This window comes from Magnolia sinica, chromosome 1 (assembly GCF_029962835.1).
Source record: "Magnolia sinica isolate HGM2019 chromosome 1, MsV1, whole genome shotgun sequence".
In the NCBI taxonomy this organism is placed as follows: Eukaryota; Viridiplantae; Streptophyta; class Magnoliopsida; order Magnoliales; family Magnoliaceae; genus Magnolia; species Magnolia sinica.
The window spans coordinates 126627585-126646673 of record NC_080573.1 but is presented as its reverse complement, the minus strand read 5'-3'; the positions used below and the strand labels follow the sequence as shown (position 1 = coordinate 126646673).

The 19089-nt window shown below is 39.7% G+C and overlaps 1 pseudogene; it reads right to left on the bottom strand.

The window, feature by feature from the left end:
• Window positions 1–4652: 4652 nt before the first annotated feature.
• LOC131257726 (protein MODIFIED TRANSPORT TO THE VACUOLE 1-like) lies at window positions 4653–18505 on the bottom strand (annotated as a pseudogene).
• Between the last annotated feature and the right edge of the window lie 584 nt (window positions 18506–19089).

Here is a 19089-nt window from a genome sequence, read left to right as displayed (position 1 = left end):
TTAGTGGATCGGGTCCGTCTATTTACATGTGGCAATTTTTTATATAAACCATCCATATTTTTTCGTACATGGATAGCCCAGATGACGTTATCGGTGTGATCTGAGTTTCGGGCTAAGGAACATAAACGGTGCACCCCTGGCCCACTAGATCACTGATCTGGATCGCTATACACGTGCCATAACGGTGAGTGTGGGGAGCGTTGGATTCGGTAGCCACACGCAGGCAGCTTTCTCACAGTTTGTATTGTATGGATTAGTATTAATATACTAGTAGAATGTTGTGACTGATACAACAGTCTTTTCTCGGTCCTAGCCCAGCCCAACGCTCAAGGGCTAGAGCTGGGGCCTAGATCTGGGCCAGAGCGAACCGGTTCGGCCCTAGCCTTAGTTGGGCAATTGCCACGACGAGTCTCTCGTTATACAATCATTGACCGGAGAATATCTACACTGTCTGGTTTCTCATTTCGTCAAGGTCGACCCTTGGTAGGGTGATACGAACCATACATGCGGTGGGCCCCACCTTAGAGGCCTGAATCTCCTAGATGGGAAAAGCTTAACCCTTCAGTTCCAGTGCATGGATCTTTAAGAAACAAAATTCAGGGATGGTTCAGAGCCAACTGAAGATAGGCCCCAGATTTATGGCTAGGATCTGCCATTGCAAGAGAACTTCACCCAATTTTCAAAAATCAACTATTTGGTTGGATTAATGCACCACATTGCAGAAATCCTGGGGGCCAATTTCGTGCTGACAGCGTGCCGTCTGTAGCGAGATGTTACCGAGGGTGCTCTGTTGGCGCGCATGATGTATGTATCCTATCCACACCTTTCATCCATTTTCCAGAGCCCAAAATATGAGTAAGATTCATATCTTATATAGACCACACCACGGGAAAGAGTGGTGATTGAACAGTTACCATTAAAAATTTCTTAGGGGATACAATAGTTTTGGATTAAGCTGATATTTCCATTTTCTCTTCATCCAGATTTGCGTGACTTAATCAACAGGTTGGATGACAAATAAACATTACAATGAGCCTTAAGAAGTTTTTAACAGTAGGCATTCATTCGCCACTATTTTCTTGTGGCGTGGTTCACTCGAGATCTGGATATCCCTCATTTCCGGCTAGTAATATATAATGATCTGAAAAAAATAAATGAATAGCTTCTATAAAACACATATATATCATGCGAGCCAGTAGGCTACTCTCAGTAGCCACCTTCGGCCTCCATATTTTCCGGATGCTTCTATGATTATCTCGAAGCCGATTTCCGTGAAAACCTTCGGTAGGAAGTTCCCACCCGGGAACCTAAGTGGGGGTACGATGATGTTTGTGAGAAATCTATTCTGTTCATCCGTTTTTTTATATCTTAATTCAGGATGAACGGAGAACAAAAACATTAGCCTGATTCAGAACTTCTACGATCCCATGAATATTTTAACTGTAGACGTTAAATCCTCATGTTTTGGCCCACTTGAGTATTAGATCCAGCTCATTTTTGTACCCATGTCTTAAAATAAGCTCACAAAATGGATGAGCAGGTTGAATTTCTCATAAACATCATAGGGAGCCCCACCTGAGTTTCCAACGCAGTAACTTCGGTTAAAAGCTTTACCAAGATATCCATGTCACGGCCCCTCTCTCGAACTATCTGTAGCATTTAAAAAAAAAAAGAAAAAGAAAAAAGAAGCTCCAATGAGAATTTCGCCCAAATCTTTCCACCATTCCTTAATCTAACAGTCGTGGATGAGGTGCGAACGTGTGCACAGGTGATCATATATATATATATATATATATATATATATATAGAGAGAGAGAGAGAGAGAGAGAGAGAGAGAGAGAGAGAGAGAGAGAGAGATGCTGACCTACTCACGTCCGCACCTTTGCGCACTGTCATGGAGGTCTAATCCAAATAGTCCATATGATCTGGCATCACATGAAACCTCATGGGACAAGTTTTCACCCTAATCTAAAACTCTAGTGGGCCATAGTAAGAGAGATGCAAATCAAGGGAGGAAACTGTTTTCTTTTTTCGTATCCCACCAAAGTTTTGGGTCAAATTAAAAGTTGGACCCTAAGATTTCATAGGGTGTTGCATCACATGGACCGCTGAGATTTGGGACTCACATTACATATGATTAGTTCTCAAAAAGTTGGTCCATGTGATACAGCATCCCATGAAACCACAGGGGACAATTTTTCACCCTGATCTGAAACTCTTGTGGACCGTAACAAAGAAAGATGCTAATCAAGGGAGGAAAACTGTTTTATTTTTTCCATGGCCCACCAAAGTTTTGGATCAAAGTAAAAGTTGGGACTTGGGAGTTTCATAGGGTGCCGCATCACGTGGACAGTTCAGATTTTGGACTGAACTTGGACTCACATACCGTATGATTTCCAAAAAAGTTCACACGAGTTCTCACATGAACTGGTGAGAACTTTTTCACAACTTATCATACGTGATGTGGGCCCAAAATCTAAACCATCCATGTGATGCAGCAACCCATGAAACTCTCCTGGGCCCGATTTTCACTCTGATCCAAAACTTTGGTGGGCCATGGAAAAAGGAAACTGTTTCCTCCCTTGATCAAATAAAACTTCGTGGGTGAAGCTGGACGTGGAGTGGATTAGGATTTCATACAACACGCTGAGGCTGTAAAAAAACAGGAGTGGACGTCTCTCTTTCAACTCCTTTAGTAACGCCTTCCTTCAGTTGTGGCCCACCTGAATTACAGTTCAGCCGGTCCTTTTTTACCATGGCCTCGTAAAAAAATCAAGGGTAAGTCTGGAATGAGATATATATATATATATATATATATATATATATATATATATATATATATATATATATATATAACGGAAATATTTGGGACTAAAAAATAGGAGCACCCACCGTGATAATTATATAAAATCTACTCCAACCATTAAATGGCACACCAAAATTTAGGCCTGGGCTCAAAAATAGGCTCATCTGTGATCAGGTGGGCCACATCGAGGAAAACAGTTTGGCCCTGCACACTGTTTCCAATCGTGCGGTCCGCAAGTTTTGAGCCCATGGCCTAACAGGGGGTGACACACCCAGTGGTCAGGGTAGATTTCACATCAACATAAGTTGGGGACCACCCGGGTGGCTGACGACTTTCGTCCCATCTGCCACCCCAGCGGCCCCTGAGAAATCTAACAATGACCCCTCGTAAGAAATCTAATAACGGAAGGAACTGTAACATTTTTGGAAAAAGTTGCCGGAATGGGCTTCTGCACCGAGAAGGGACATTCAAAAATCAACTCACAAGTGAAGGGAGGAATATACAGAATATTAGAAGCAGCTATGGAAGAATAAAATCGAAAGCGAAGTTACTTAAAAAAAGAAAAGAAAAGAAAAGAATCTGAGAAACACAGAAAAGAAGAATTTGGATATGGATGAATACCAAGATCAAATCATAACAGCTAAGATCCTCGTTGATATGAGTCCAAAATCTTTGGATATTGAAGAAGGTAAAAAATTGAGAGAATGCATGGAAATGTCCCAAGCAAGTGCATGGGCCCCTCCACTTGCAACAATGCTCCCAGAAGACCAAGCCGTGGATAATCATTGTAAGTACTCAAAACATCATGCGTGTGATGATCCTCACAAGAAACCAATCACAATGAAGAATGATGAGAAGAAGAAGATAACCAGCAAGGATTTTGGAGAACTGAGTGAATGAAGGGGATCCGACGTAAAAAAGACACATGTTATTAATCAATGCAATGGGTTGAAGTTAAGGAGGCTCAAGCATCATGAATTTGGAGAATCGAGCAAACAAGTTCCTCCGAAAAAAGCTGATGTCCCTAGAAGACGTGCTTCCATCAATTCACACTACCGGAACTTCCAAGGACAATGATTACAAAGTCGATAAAAAAGCACACAGCCTTGTTGGCTCTTTCGAGAAGTTGTTGCAAGTCAGCAATGTTAACCCAAGCCAATCTCATCTAAGCAGGAACATCCAAACAAAACTCCTTCCTTTATTAATAGATGGGGAGAATCGGAAGAATGGAATTAATGTAGTTGTCTATGATCAATAGGAGAATAAGTTCGACATGAGGTTGATTTTATGGAGTTCCAAAACAAGCACATTCTGTGAAGCTCACAGGTTGAGAGCTCATACAGATTATGTCAGCGAAAGGATTTTTTGCCCTGCTAGAACACATCTCTAACTGAGAATTTGCGTTTTATTATCACCATCAAGAGGGGCTTAGGGGATTGAATTGGTAAGCTGTTCTTGGATTATTTTTTTTTTTATTTTTTATTTTTAAGACGATGCAATTTTGTTAGGGCCAAAGGCCAAAGAAAAAAATTGGTACAAACAAAAGGCGGCGGAGGGGGGCGGGGGGGGGGGGGGGGAGAAGAAGAAAAAGAAAGCAACGAAATAGAAAAAAATCAACTTGAACCTGTTTCTGGATTTTTGGTTATTCTAATTAGGTTTTTTTTTTTTCCTTCTTCTTCTTTTTCTTTTAATTACAGTATGTTGCATGGCTTTTTTCTTTATCAAATTGTGGGGTCCTAGAATTTACCTAAAAAATTATGCGTTCTTGGAAATAAGCAAACACACAAGTAGGTTCATGGTCATGTAATCCAAACCATTGATATCACAGTCCACGACAAATGGCACATGCATTTAAAATATCCCAATGGGAAAATCCTATTTGAGTATGTATGTTTGAAGAAGATGAATAAAACCAATAGTTTCCTATACATAGCCGCATTCTCAGACAACGTTTGAATCATGATGAATTACATGGTATGACACTGGGCCCGCATCTTTGCATAGTGTTATATCATTCATAGCATTTCTCAGTTCTTACAGTCTGGAATTCTAGTATCTACTATGCCAGAACGAGCGTATGAAGCCAAAAATACCAACACAGCAACCAAATACATGTTAACCTTTTTTTATACATTTGTTATGATACAATGCCCTGCCATTTAGTTCTTCCCCTTCTTTTTCTCCCTTTTGCATGTTTTCTGCCTCTATCAAAATCACAATGCAACAAGAGAGCTCATAAGGAGTGTTTTCCACTACCTGATATTGTTTATTTTGGCTGAAAAGCCTAATTATTGTGAAAGAATATTTATGCAGTTCCCATTGGAGAAACTAAACTTGCTTTAATTGACTCACCCCCATGATTGAAGAATGTCACAAATAATCAATATGGGCCTTCATGAATGAGTAATCGACAGGTGAAGCTCTTGAAGTTCAAACCACTCTCTTTGGAACCCGGGCCACGGATAAATGATCCTGCAAGATGCAGATGGTAATAGAAAATTAGTACAAATTGGTTGTGTCATAAAAGATAATTTCAGAGGAGGAATTATATGACCCTTGACTGGTTCAGTGAACAATACTGATGGTATGGGCCATGCCCCAAACATCTCACAGATTGGAATATCCTAGCAACAAGTCATGTACCTTTCATAGTTGAAGGTAGAGCTTTGCTGCATCTCTTCTCAGCCGTGCATTTGCATTGAAAGGTTAGGATTATTCCAATTGAGGGAATCCTTGAGGCTTGGTCCCTGCACAGTGGGCCCAAACAAACCAATGGTCAAAAGCGACAAACCATGGGCCCCACTGGTACAAACTGAACACCCAAGTATACATTATGTGTCCTCCCTGCAGATAACTTTCAAGTGCATGCAACATCCAACCTGTTCAAGGAGTGGGCCTCCCTCCCTCCCTCCCTCCCTCCCTCCCTCTCTCTCTCTCTCTCTCTCATTTTGACAAACAAAGATGATCATTTTGACAAACAAAGATGACAAATGTAGTGTCAAAAAAGATGACAAATATAGTGTCAAAAATTACATCTCAAAGTAGCATATGATATTGATCGTGTACCGAGATAAAATCAAAGGCTTTCATTTCCTCTCTCTTTTGAGCTGTTTGTTGCTGTACCAAGACTTTGGACGGGTCTGTTTGTAAGCTGAAAAATATCGGGCAGGGGTGAAGAGTTTCCTCCTTCCACAGAAATACCAGCAGCATGACCAAGTCCAGTGTTTCCTTGAGTGCCAAGATTTCCAAGATGTTGAAAGTTGGACAGGGTGGCTAGCAGCTGCTGCTGGGCAAGAAGACTTGCCATCACACTGTAATTTATTGGCTGGGAAGCAAGAGCTTGATTGAACATGAAATTAGGAGGGATATTGTACGGACCCAAAGGAAACAAAGAATTCAGGTTCGAGGGGTTTGCGCTGACTGTCTGAGAACCAAATAATCCACTCAGAGCTTCATCTGGGGTAGGACAGCTTGATTGACTGCTTGAATCTAAGAGGTTAGCTTGCAGAAAGGCCCCTCCAGAGCTTCCTTGCTGCTTTTGCTCTGGCGTGGTTACATTGATGGACAAGCCGTCCATCAAATCACTGACATCACTTTTATGTCTGGTTGATTCCCGTGCAAGGTTTTCAGAATTGGAGCTGAAAGTATCAAATAGTTCGGGACCATACCAGCTCGTAGGCATATTCAGCTCATTACCAGCCTGCTTGTCATCAATTGTCAATCCAGAAAAAAAGGTCATTGTTACATTCCCTGTCTTCAGTAGTGTGAAATGATACATCAGCAAACAGGTCATCTTCACTTTTATTTGCACTGAGGCTAATGCCAGTGATCAAGCTATCCCCAAATAGGTCATCAACTAATGGTGTTGCTGATGTTTTCAGATTTGCAATGCTCAAATCAATTTGCTTTTGACTAGAATCTTCTGTTCCATAATCATCCAGTACACCAGTGTCTATCAAGTCAGGCATCTGAAATACAGGAGCCATCTCAGCTTTAGTAGTAGATGGCTTCCCTGAAAGACCCACTGCTTCAGCAGTCTGCTCACTGACCAGAAGGCTTAAGACCTACCCATTACAGAAAACAAATGTGTTACATAAATTTCAGCGTTAGCACATTTCGAATAGAGTTATTCAAATTGGCAGTAAAAGCTTAGCCAATCTAGAAAGCAAAACCATTTTGTGTATTATCTGAATAAAGCTCACACAGATGGGTCCTAACCAGCAGATATTAGATGGATATAAGCATATACAACACTGTAAAATACGAAATCATTTGAGTAAAAACTATATGCTACATTACATAAGTAATGCCAATGAACAAACACCACACAAATCAGCAGAGTGTGGCAACTTTTGCTCCAAGATTTGCAAGATTAGAAAGGTCATTTTTATATCGTCATCATCGTCTAAGCCTATCCCAACCAATTGGAGTCAGCTCCATGAGTCTTGTTACACCATTCCACTCTATCACGGACCGTATCCTCAGTTAAACCATAGGTTCTCAATTCTTTTATTACTACTTCCACCCACATCATTTTGGGCCTTCCCCTTGCCCTTTTAGAGCCTTTTATAATTTTTTAAGGATCATATCCTTCTGAAATTTATTTCCTTTTTGAAAGAAGAGAAGTTTTTATTAGAAGCAAAAGCCAAATAGGAAACTCTAAAGGCAAAATTCAACCACGAGGGCTAAACCAAAGAAGAAAGAGAACACTTGACAAGGATCAGTACACAAGAGGCCCAACACAAAACATTAGGTTTAGCCCTTCTGAAAATTTCCATCACTGACCCGCTGCGATTTTGGAAGGACTGATTATTTCTCTCCCCACACAAAGCCCAAAATCCTGCTAGAAGGGCTAACCTCCAAAGTGCCCTCCCCTTTTTCCTGATCCTGCTCCCATGCCACGCTAGAAGGCCTTCAATAGACCCAGGCATCACCCATGAAGTTCCGAACTCTTTAAAGAAATTCACCCACACCCCTCTAGCAAATGGGCAGTGGATAAATAGATGGTCGATCAACTCTACATCTTGCATATACATCACACAAATCTTGGTCAAAGAAAAATCCAGATCTCTGACTCATTGAGGGGCTTGAGAATCCTATTATCGACCTCTAATCCACAACACATGGCTAGAATTTGAGCAAAGTAAATGGCAGCCGTTTTGGCGGATCATCTTTTCTACTTCTAATAACCCAGTAGCAACTTTCAATATGCCATCACCTTAAGACCAATTGTAGAGAATTGAAAGATTCAAAAGAAACCAACAACCAGGAACAAACATGGTTTCCACCAACCATTCGGCTGACTTCTTTAAATCTGCCAGCGTGTTCAATCTCAAAATGGAAAAGATTTTATGTTATTGAACTAAACCACTGAGACTGATTTGTCTTGGATTCCAACAGAATTCTTCAGTAATTTTTTTTTGACTTTTTCTTCTTTTTCTTTTGTTTCAATTCTTAGTAACTTAAAAGCTTAGAGATGCATCTGCATGCTACATGGTCTGCATATCCAGAATATAGTGATGTGTGAATTGAAGCTGTGCATGGCCATGGGAAAAATTACAAATCATGAGTTCTTGCCATCCAGCATAGCAAAACTGAGGTTTGGTACAGATACAAAAGACATTCCTTATAAATCCAAAAGGAGAACATAAGATTAATGTTTGAACCAGTCTCATTTGTTTCTTGACTAGTATACTTAACTTTTTCTTTTGCTTTTCTTTCCTTTTAATCCGAAATGATTCATTATCCAGAATATAGTGATGTGTGAATCGAAGCTATGCACGGCCATGGGAAAAATTACAAATCATGAGTTCTTGCCATCCAGCATAGCAAAACTGAGGTTTGGTACAGATACAAAAGCCATTCCTTATAAATCCAAAAGGAGAACATAAGATTACTGTTTGAACCAGTCCCATTTGTTTCTTGACTAGTATACTTAACTTTTCTTTTGCTTTTCTTTCCTTTTAATCCGAAATGATTCATTAATCAAAAGAAAAGAGAGTTTTATGCGATCGTCATTTACAACTGAAACTGAAAGGGAAATCTTATAGGATAGCCATAAGACTAGCCATGCTTTATGGTATAGAATGTTGGGCAGTTAAGGAAAAACATGTTTATAGGATGAGTATAGCTGAAATGAAGATGTTGAGATGGATGAGTGGAAAGATGAGGAAGGATAGAATTAGAAATGAATCCATTCAAGGGAACTTAGGAGTAGCACCAATAAGTAATAAGATGAGGGAAAGTAGGCTTACACAATGTTTTAAATGTCGTTATCACGTAATGTATCGCACCCTTGGGATACGGATACGTATTGGTTATTGCATAGGATGTGTCGGTTGTATCACGTAATGTATCGTTGTTGTTGGGAAACATGGGAACTTTGGGAAATTGATCGATTTTTTCAAGGAAACTACAAGGATTGTTGAAAAAGACATCAATACACACTTCGAAATCAAAACATTACAAAACAAGTGCATATAACAGGGGTTTCCTTTGTATGAGGTCCTAATACATGCACTGTACAACTGAACTGATGCAAGTATATTTAAAGTCTATTCATATAATTTATAAACGTAAGAAGACATGTATGGAAACACAAGCAATACATTCAAAAGCAAAAGAAGAATCACTAGATCAGGTTAATGTTTGATTTTGTGTTTGGATACAAAGATTGCAACTGATTTGAGAGAAATTGAGAAGTTTCAATTTTTCCCAATTTTCCGCAACTTGCCCCATCTCCCCCAAATCTCGAAATCGAAGCTCCAAATCCATGATTTTTCATGGAAAACATGAAGAATCATAGATTTGTAGCCATTTGACATTGATTTAATGTGATTTACAGCGGCAAAAAAAAAAAAAAAAAAGGGATAAAAAATCGTATATGCTCATTGGATCAAATATGTGGGATATATCGGCACTACCTATGCATTTCGTATCACACAGATGGGATACAAGATATATCGTGGGATATATCGGCCGATATTGTAGATATTTAAAACACTGGGCTTACATGTTTGGCCATGTGCAATGGAGACCAAGAACCACGCTGGTTAGGAGTGAGCTGGTACAAGTTGGAGGCTTAAAAGTGCAAGGGGAAGGCCCAAAGGGACATGGATGGAGGTAGTAAGAAAAGCATTGATAGCCTATGGTCTAACTATAAGGTATGGCCCTCGATAGAGTGGAATGGTGGAACATGATTCATGTAGCCAACCACAATTAATTGGAATGAGGCTTAGATGATAATGATGATGATGAATAAAAAGAAAGCAAATAAAAAAGCTATCCATTGTAAGAAAATGAATAGGACGAAGCGATCAACAAGAATGCGATACCCCATCCCTTTTGTTTTGACTAGCATGCTTTACAACCGGCATCCCAAATTAACTACACAAATCTGCAACAGCATTACAAGTTTATTAAATGACAAGCAAAAAAAAAAGAAAAAGGTAAGCACTATTTCTTAATACAAGAAAAATTTATCTAAAGAATTATGTGAAATAGACTCCAGCAAATTTAATGCATCAAACAAAATCAACATAAAAGAGAAATGATACATACTTTGTTCGCTTTTTCCCTTAGCGAAGCTTGAGGTGACTCGGAACATTTGACTACAACGTCTCTATTTTAACTAAAATAAGAAGTTACAGTTGAAAAATGTGCATCATCACTTTTCCTCAAAATTGACTCAAGAACACACACAGCGTTCATGCGGACCTAAGAAAAAAATCCAAAAAAAGCCTCAAAAGACCATTTGGAAAACAAGGAATCATAATGCCATGTTAATGGAGAATTGCAACATAGGACTTCTTTTCTTATTGGTAAATCCACCAATAGACATTGGTCCTTGCAAATAGAACACAAACAAAACTAACTGCAGAGAAACTGATAAGTTTAATTCGCTGGCTTGACTAAACCTTCCATCAGGAACGGAATATGTGTTAAACAGATGCGGGAGTGAACTTAGTAGCTCCAGTTAACACTTAAACCGGTACCACAATCATGTAAACTAAGTGGCTTCAGTGACAGCACCCAGGACCACAAGCTCCATACAATGGTGAATAAAGGCTTGATAACAAACTTATAATAACACTTAAAGAATGATAAAGGGTTTGATGATACCCATAGAAAGGGAAGTCTGGTACCGTTGAGGATTGCAACAATAGACTACAGAGTACAACTTGAATGTGAATGATACTGGGGATTTCACCAGCCTTATGAGCATTCTTCATGTCTTGATACCTCGAGTGAGGATACCAAGTTTTGGAAGCAGGCGGTAAATGGGTGCTTTTCCTCCAAATCAGTCTTTGCTAAACTTTGTGACTCAGGGCACTCTTTATCACCCATGCGCCAACATTTGGAGAGCCCCCATTCCTCCTGGGGTTCAAGCTTTTGTGTGGACAAAATCCTTACAGTGGACAATTTAAAAACGAGAAAGATGGCAATGGTTAATATGTGGGTCATGTGTAGGCAAAGAGAGGAATCAGTGACCATCTCTTTTTGCATTGCAAAGCAGCAGGTGATCCCTAGGACCACTTTTTAAAGATGTTTAAAGTCAGCCAGGTTTTGGGAAAATACTTTTTGAGGTCACTGCTAGCGGGACTTCCAGCCTGTTTTTGAAAGATGGCAAGGGAGTATGGGCCATGGGCATTGTTCCCCCAGAATGTTGTCAAAATTGTTATTGTACAACAAATAATAATAGAGGTTGAATCGTAACGAATCACAAATCGTAAGATTTTGTTTTTACTGATTTTCTTAAAATATAAAAAAATCTGAAAAATATGAATAAAACAGAATATATATATATATATATATATATATATATATATATATATATATATATATATATATATATATATATATATATATATATATATATATATTAAAAACACATCAATCATCTATTTCCCATCAGTTTGCACCATGAAAAGTAATACATGTCATGATATTGCCAATTGAGAACTCTTACACGATCTACTTATTATGATTAAAAAAATCTTGTTTTTTCCTTTATGATTCTTATTTCAAGAAACTTAAAAAATATACAAGTGTCCTTCAATAATTTTAACTTTATTGAGTTTAGGATTACGTTGGGAATACCAACACCTGATTTTGTTGACAGAAGAAAAACATATTTTGATTTCTTTGGTTAGGCCTTTTGAATAGAGCTGGGCATCAAATCGAGTCGGATCGAGTTAGGGCTGACCCGACTCGATCCGGTTTTGAAATAGGCCTGACCCGAACTCACTCGACTCAGTACCAAGTCCAGCATGCATGAACCGATCCGAGTCTAGATCTGGCATGGACTAATCCGGACTGAGTCCAACCCGATAAAAAGTACCGAATAGGTTCGAGTTGGCACCGATTCGGATTGAGAGATGAGAGAGAGGGGGGGGGAGGGGGAGAGAGAGAGAGAGAGAGAGAGGGTGGTGATGGTGGTGGGTGGCTGCCGAGTTTGGAAGAGGAGGGAGAGAGAGAGAGAGAGAGAGAGAGAGAGGGTGATGGGTGGTTGCCGGGCTTGGAAGAGGAGGATGAGGGAGGGAGGGATCGGGTCGGAGTGAGTTCGTGGTCGGCGTATAAGGTTAGAAATACTTAGAAATTAGGGTTTTTTTATAATATATATACCCAAATCCGAGTCGAGTCGGTTTCAAATCAAGTCGGGTCTTACCGGATCGAGTTTCGGGTCAAGTTACTGGGTAACTCGAACTCGACTTGGTTTGAGTTCGGATTGGGCGAAGCCTACTTGGTTCGGATCAAGTCGGGTTTGAACGAGTCAAACGAGTCAAGTCAGGCAAGTCAAGTCGTCCGGTGCCCAGCTCTACCTTTGAATATCAAAATCACAAATCTTCTCTCTAATAAAGAATATAAAAAAAGATTGCCCTTTTTAAAATAATTCTTAAACCCCCCCACCAATTTAAAAACATAAAATAAAAGAAGATAACAAGTGTACTTTGAATCGCAAATTGTAGGATTCAAATCATAGAATCATAGGATTCATAAAAAACAGATTCAAGGTGGGATTGAAATTATTTTGCTTAAGATTTGACTCAAATCTTAAATCGTAAATCGCAAGTCATAGGATTTTGACAACCATGCCCCTCGCTATTATATGGAGCACTTGGAACGAGGAATACTAGAATTTTCGAACTAATTTGTCTCAATGGTGGCGCTCTCCTCCATTGTATCTATGGTGTTGGGGTGGTGGGTCATTGGTCTCCATGATTCCTCAGGATCCACTATGGCATCTGTAAGAAGTGATTGGGAGTCAGTGGTCTTTGGATGATTTGCCTGGAAGGTCTGCCTGGGCAACTTGCTTTGCACGTCTTTGTCTTGACGTGGAGTGATGATAGGGCCACCTTCCACAGTTGTTTCCTGTTATGTTGCTGACCCTTCTGCTTTAATGAAATTGTCACTTTCTAGGAGAGAGAGAGAGAGAGAGAGAGAGAGAGAGAGAGAGAGAGAGAGATTCACAATGTAAAAAGAACATCTCATATCCATTCTAGGCATGCTAAAAGTGCCACAATCAAAGGCCCATAAGAACATCTCATATCCATTCATATCCATTCTAAGCATGCTAAAAGTGCCACAATCAAAGGCCCATAATTGGTGCTTCAACATCCTATTTCTGGATAAAATCCAAAACTTGTCCATTCCTTTAACAATGACAATTTGGAGAAAGAAGCAAAGCAATTGCAATTGCCATCAACTTTAGCAACCTTCTGCTGGTAGGTTATAAAAGTTTGCATTACTAGGTAGATGGTTCACCAGTGACAAAAAGCATATCTTGCCACACAACAAGATCATCTATCTCGTCCTCATTATTTAGATTAAGGGTTGGAGTACAGAAACCCAGATATGATATTAGTGAGGGTAAAACTAACTTGCACAACAAACTCCATAAGAAATACATGAGAATATGCAAATGAGCAATAATTTATGTAAGAAAATATGAAAAGAGAGCTTGCCTGCCATAGATGAGATTGGACTTCGACTCGAGCGCCAGACTCAAAGCCATAGCATCCAGTTTTGCAGCCTCCATGAGGAAAACTTGAAGGGCATCACGAGTGGGCTGCAAACGCACTCCACCCGATGTAACAATGGTCTCCAAGAGCCTCTCCTCGCAACTCTTTCCCCCTGTATGACCAGAAACAGTACCCCCATGTGTCATTTCTGCTGTGCTTGCTCTTGAATCTTGGCTCCAATGTCTAGCACCCACATTCTTTGAGACTCCAAAAGAGCCCCAACTATCGTTGGTGTCTTCTTCTTTCTCACCTCTATCCGGGCCAGCTACTCCTGTCGTTGGTGACCTATGTAGTATTCAACTCTTGTAACTCCCATTATCATTTTTCCTCAGCGAATGAGATGTAGTTATAGTAGTCAGTCCCTGCCTAATTGAAGCGCTTCCAAGACCAACCACCTCACTAAGAAATGATTTCTTATCTTCTGTCTGCATCTCAAAATACATATTCCCAAAACCTTCAATCTGCCTATTAATATCTTCCATCGGTGCTGGTGGGTTGTTGTTGGAAGCAAATATTGCAGAGATCGCTTCCTGAGCAGTGTCACGAACAGCCTTATTGAGGGCATCTCCTTTCAATGGATCCAAATGGCCCTTATAATGAAATAACTGGCGTATAGCAGCAGAGTTCCGTTGCATTTCCCTCTTGAATTCCACACCGGATTTTCCCACCGAGTACTTGATAAGCCTTAAAGCCTACATAAATACAAATAGAAAGGATTTTGAAATATCCACCTTTTTTTTTAAGATAACAAAAGTTTTATTAAAAGCGTGGCAAGGTGCACAAAAGCTACAAAGGGGCCTCAAAGGTGATGAAGAGAGACAATCTAGAGGAATATTCAAACTAGAAGCCCATTATATTACACAGCCTTAACCCACTCAAACAACTTTGGAATCAACCCACACTAATCCCTAAAGCACCGATTGCTTCTCTCACCCCAAATGGTGCAGAGACCTGCCAACAAGGAAAGCCTCCACAAAATCTTTCCTTCCTTCCCGGAGCCACCAGTCCACCACGCCATACCAACAATAGCATTTAAATCATTCATGGCATCACCAAATAAATCTTGAAAATCCCCAAGAATCTCTCGCCATTGATCTAGCCTGCAGACAGTGCATAAACAAGCAGTTTAGCGATTCCGCATTACTACGACACATGGAACACATATTGGGGATAGTCACCAATCTCCTTTGGAAGTTGTCAATTGTGAGCTTTCTATTTCTGCCCACCAACCAAGCCAAAGCTGCAACCTTAGGAGGGGTACCATACACTATTTTTCTTCTTCGGTTTTTTTTTTTTTTTGAAAAATCCAATTAATCCAAGTTCAAAATGCAAATGACATTTTCAAGAAGTGCTTGACAATGCAAAACTAAGGGCCTGTTTGGATGCTTGTAACTTTTCTAAAATGTAACAAAGTTACAGGTGACTTTGTTACAATTGGTGTTTGGGGGAGAAAAGTCACAGGTAACTTTCTCTTAACCTGTGACTTTCTTAAAGGAGAAACAGGCGAAAATCTTAGAAGCGCTTGAGTCGTTTTTCAAGTTACCTGTATCTTTGATACAAGTAACGGTTGAAATTTTTGAAATGAAAATCATTGGGAAGAATCGCACTTGCATTTCCCTCTCTCAACCTCCGTTTCCCTCTCTCAAGTCTCCTTCTCCCTCTCTCAGTCTACTTCTCCCTCTCCCATCGAGCTTCCGCAAGGTAGGAAACCCCTTTTCTCTCTTTCTATTGCGTTTTCCTTTCCATCCTTTTTTGTTTTTTTTGCTTTTGCGTTGACGGACGCAGCTTGGTGATGTGGCGTGGATAATGCAGATGATCTGTGGGGCCCACCATATTGTATTTGTTTTATCCATGCTGTCCATCCATTCTTTTGGATCATTTTAGGGCTTGACTCCAAAAGGAGGGATATCTAAATCTCAGGTAGACCACACTACCTAAAACAATAATGATTGAAAGTCCACCATTAAAAAACTACTAGGGCCCACTGTAATGTTTGTTTCACATCCAAGCTGTTGATTAGGTCATAAAGACCTGGATGAAGGGAACAAAACAAATATTAGTTTGATCGAAAACATTGGTGGCCCACCAAAAGTTTTTAGTGGGTGTTCAATCAACATTGTTTCCAGTGATGTGGTCCACCTGAAATTTTGATGTACCTTATGTTTGGGCTGATGACTTAAAATGATCTGGAATAATGGATAGATGGTGTGGATGAAAGAAATACATCATAGTGGGCCCACATAACACGTCACATAGCCTTCATGGCTTACTTAAAACCGTACAAGGCCAAAGCAATTATCATTGAGGGCTCTTGAATTTGTATTTTGATCCATTTTACAATGATAGCATCATTTAAAGATCTTGGATTCAATTTCTTGGGTTGATTTGTTATCTTCTTTTGTTTCAATCACATGTTAGACTTCTGTTGTTTTTTTGTTTCTTTGGTATTGCTATCGATCCGAAGATCTAGGTTTCTTGATATTGTTGTAATGAATTTCTTTTTCATGTTCTTCTTTTCTTTTTCTTTTTTAAAAATGAGGATCTACTTTTCAGTTTCCATTTGTGGGTTCTGATGATTTAAGATTAATGTTCTTGTTTCTTTCCATTTCTTGGGTATTTCCTAGGTAAGGAATGATAGGATCTCTTGATTTGGTGGTGATCAGACAGTTGATCTGATGGGAGAATGTCCAAAGATCTGTTTCATTGGAAGATCTTGACCATTTGATCTTTGGCCTTCATCAATTAAATGAGGATTGCTGCCTTTTGTTTTGTGTTAATCATCAATTCGTGGGAAGCTGGTCCAAAGGTCAAGATTTTCCAATCTGGAAAATATTGGGTTATCCGGTGTGTGCCCATCAGATCAATAGTCTGGATCTTCCACTTACTGTCCTGCATACCGTACATTAGTGCAAGTACCTCAATTTCTGACCTTTATGTGCCTTTTATGTGGGCCACATTACTAGCATTTTGAAAACATGGGCCCACTTTTATGGCCCACCCGTTGATTAGTTTAGCCTAAGCATTGGCCAAACTATTCATTTACATGGGCTTAATAAAATGGAATAATTTTATCCCATCTTTTTTATGTGTCAATATGATTTTTCAATGATTCCCTATTTCAACTCTATCTAGTGTGAATATCCAACTTATTACTTGTAAGAAAGTTACAGGTTATCCAAACACAAAAACAAAGTTACCCGTAACTAAGTTACAACTTACATCTAAACAAAATTACGTGTAACTTACTTACACCTGTAAGTCAGTTACATGTAACTTTCTTACAACTTAAAAAAGTTACAGGCATCCAAACAGGCCCTAAGAGTTATATGCATCCATGACCATTAGCTGAATTTTATAAAAACAACTATTTTTAGATCTGTAAACAGCCTAAAACATATCCATATTGTAATTCACATGAAATTTCAATTATGGAAAGACTTGTGACACCATAAAATAAAGATTTGTTTTTTTTCTCACACTTTTGCTTGGCCAAGAAAGTACTAAGGGCCCTGAATATCCGTGATCAAGTTCTAGCCATTCATTAGCAAATGCCATCATAAATCGTAAGAGTAATGCAAAACTACATCCAAAATCTACATTATTTGACAGCGAACTTTTCCCCAGATGCATGCACATAGCTGAACCCTCGATTTTCAGCCACAGTATGGCAATTAACATATCCAATGGAGATTACTTTTGGGGCATGGACCATCCATATTGGAACCCATCAGATGAACGGCCTGGATCATCAGAAAGCTAGCTAAACTATGTCATTGCAGCACATCTAACCTATGCAGAGATGGCATGAATTACAAATCAATAAACAGAGATCCCTATTAAACAACAAAAAACCACAATCCACCACTGAATTCTTTTTGTTTAAAAAAAATAAAAATAAAAAATCCGTACCTTTTGTTTGACGACTGGGCTCTTGTGATCAAGCCGTTTCAGGATGAAATCTGAGAACTCTCTGACGATGCTAACGTGCGAAGTTCGAAGGAGGTTGCAGATCTCTTCCAATTTGTAGTCGGGAGCGACCTTGTCTTCATCCGACGTCACGCCGTCAATCATCCGAGATCTCCAGTACGATTCCACTGCTCTTCTGCTCGAATCCATGGCTCGATCCAGACCCTAACTCCTCTTCTATCTTTACAGACCCTTACAAATCCAAAATTTTCGAGATCGAACGGTTGGATGAACGGGATTAAGGATTTTCTATGCTTTTATATCATGGGGAATTAGGAGAGCTTCAAGTGCACATGACACATCAGCAGACTGGTCTGCGCCACCGACGGACGGCGTACGTTAAGAAATGGTGGCGCACAGGCGAGCCACCTGCCTTGTCTGTAACTCGGGATTACAGGAATTCCCTGCAAACCGAAGCCATGTAGGGCCCACCTTGATTATAATATTAAATCCTCTCCGTCCATTCGTCTTACAGATCATTTTTTTAGGGATTGAACATCTACCTTTGAAAATTTCTCTATGGATACACAAGTCTTGGATCATGCAGATATTTGTGTTTATCCTTCGTCCCGTAGGAATCATAACAGGTTGGATTGCATATATGATATAACATCAAGGTAGGTCTCAGGAAAGTTTCCAAGGCCAACCTGAAATTTGAACAATGCCTAAAATGATCTGACCAAACGGATGAGCAGATTGGATAATAGCACAAATATGGTGGGCCCCACAGTGCTTGAGATTACGGGATATTCTTGTAATCCCAGGGCCGTTAATTCCAATGGCTCGTAGACCGACTAATGGTCAGATGCAACGACTGTACCATAAAGTTGCAATGCAGCCCCACTTTGTGATATGTTCAATACAGAATATCCAATCCGTGAAAAAGGTGCACCACATACTGGTGATTAACCGAGATGAAGATTAGGCTTATCCACTAATTGATTGCGACACAACACGAAAATCAATGTGGATAGTCCATTTGGACGTAACATCAAAATCATTGTGGTAGCTAATTGGCAATGTACCAATCTGGTTCACTTAATGAGCGGACCAGATTGATTTTCATATCAAATTATAATCATTGTGGGGACTACTGGTGGAAAAAAAAAAAAATGGTGGTAGGATGTCTTAGGATACAGCGGCTGTATCTAATCATCTTACAGAACAATAGATGACCTGCCGACTCTAACGGCTGCTAGAGATGAGATTCCGTATGGGCTGCCGCACTCGCTATTAAAAGTGGCGAAATTATAAGCTTCCAGGTAGGCGACGGTTATGCCTTTAGGGCGTGTTTGG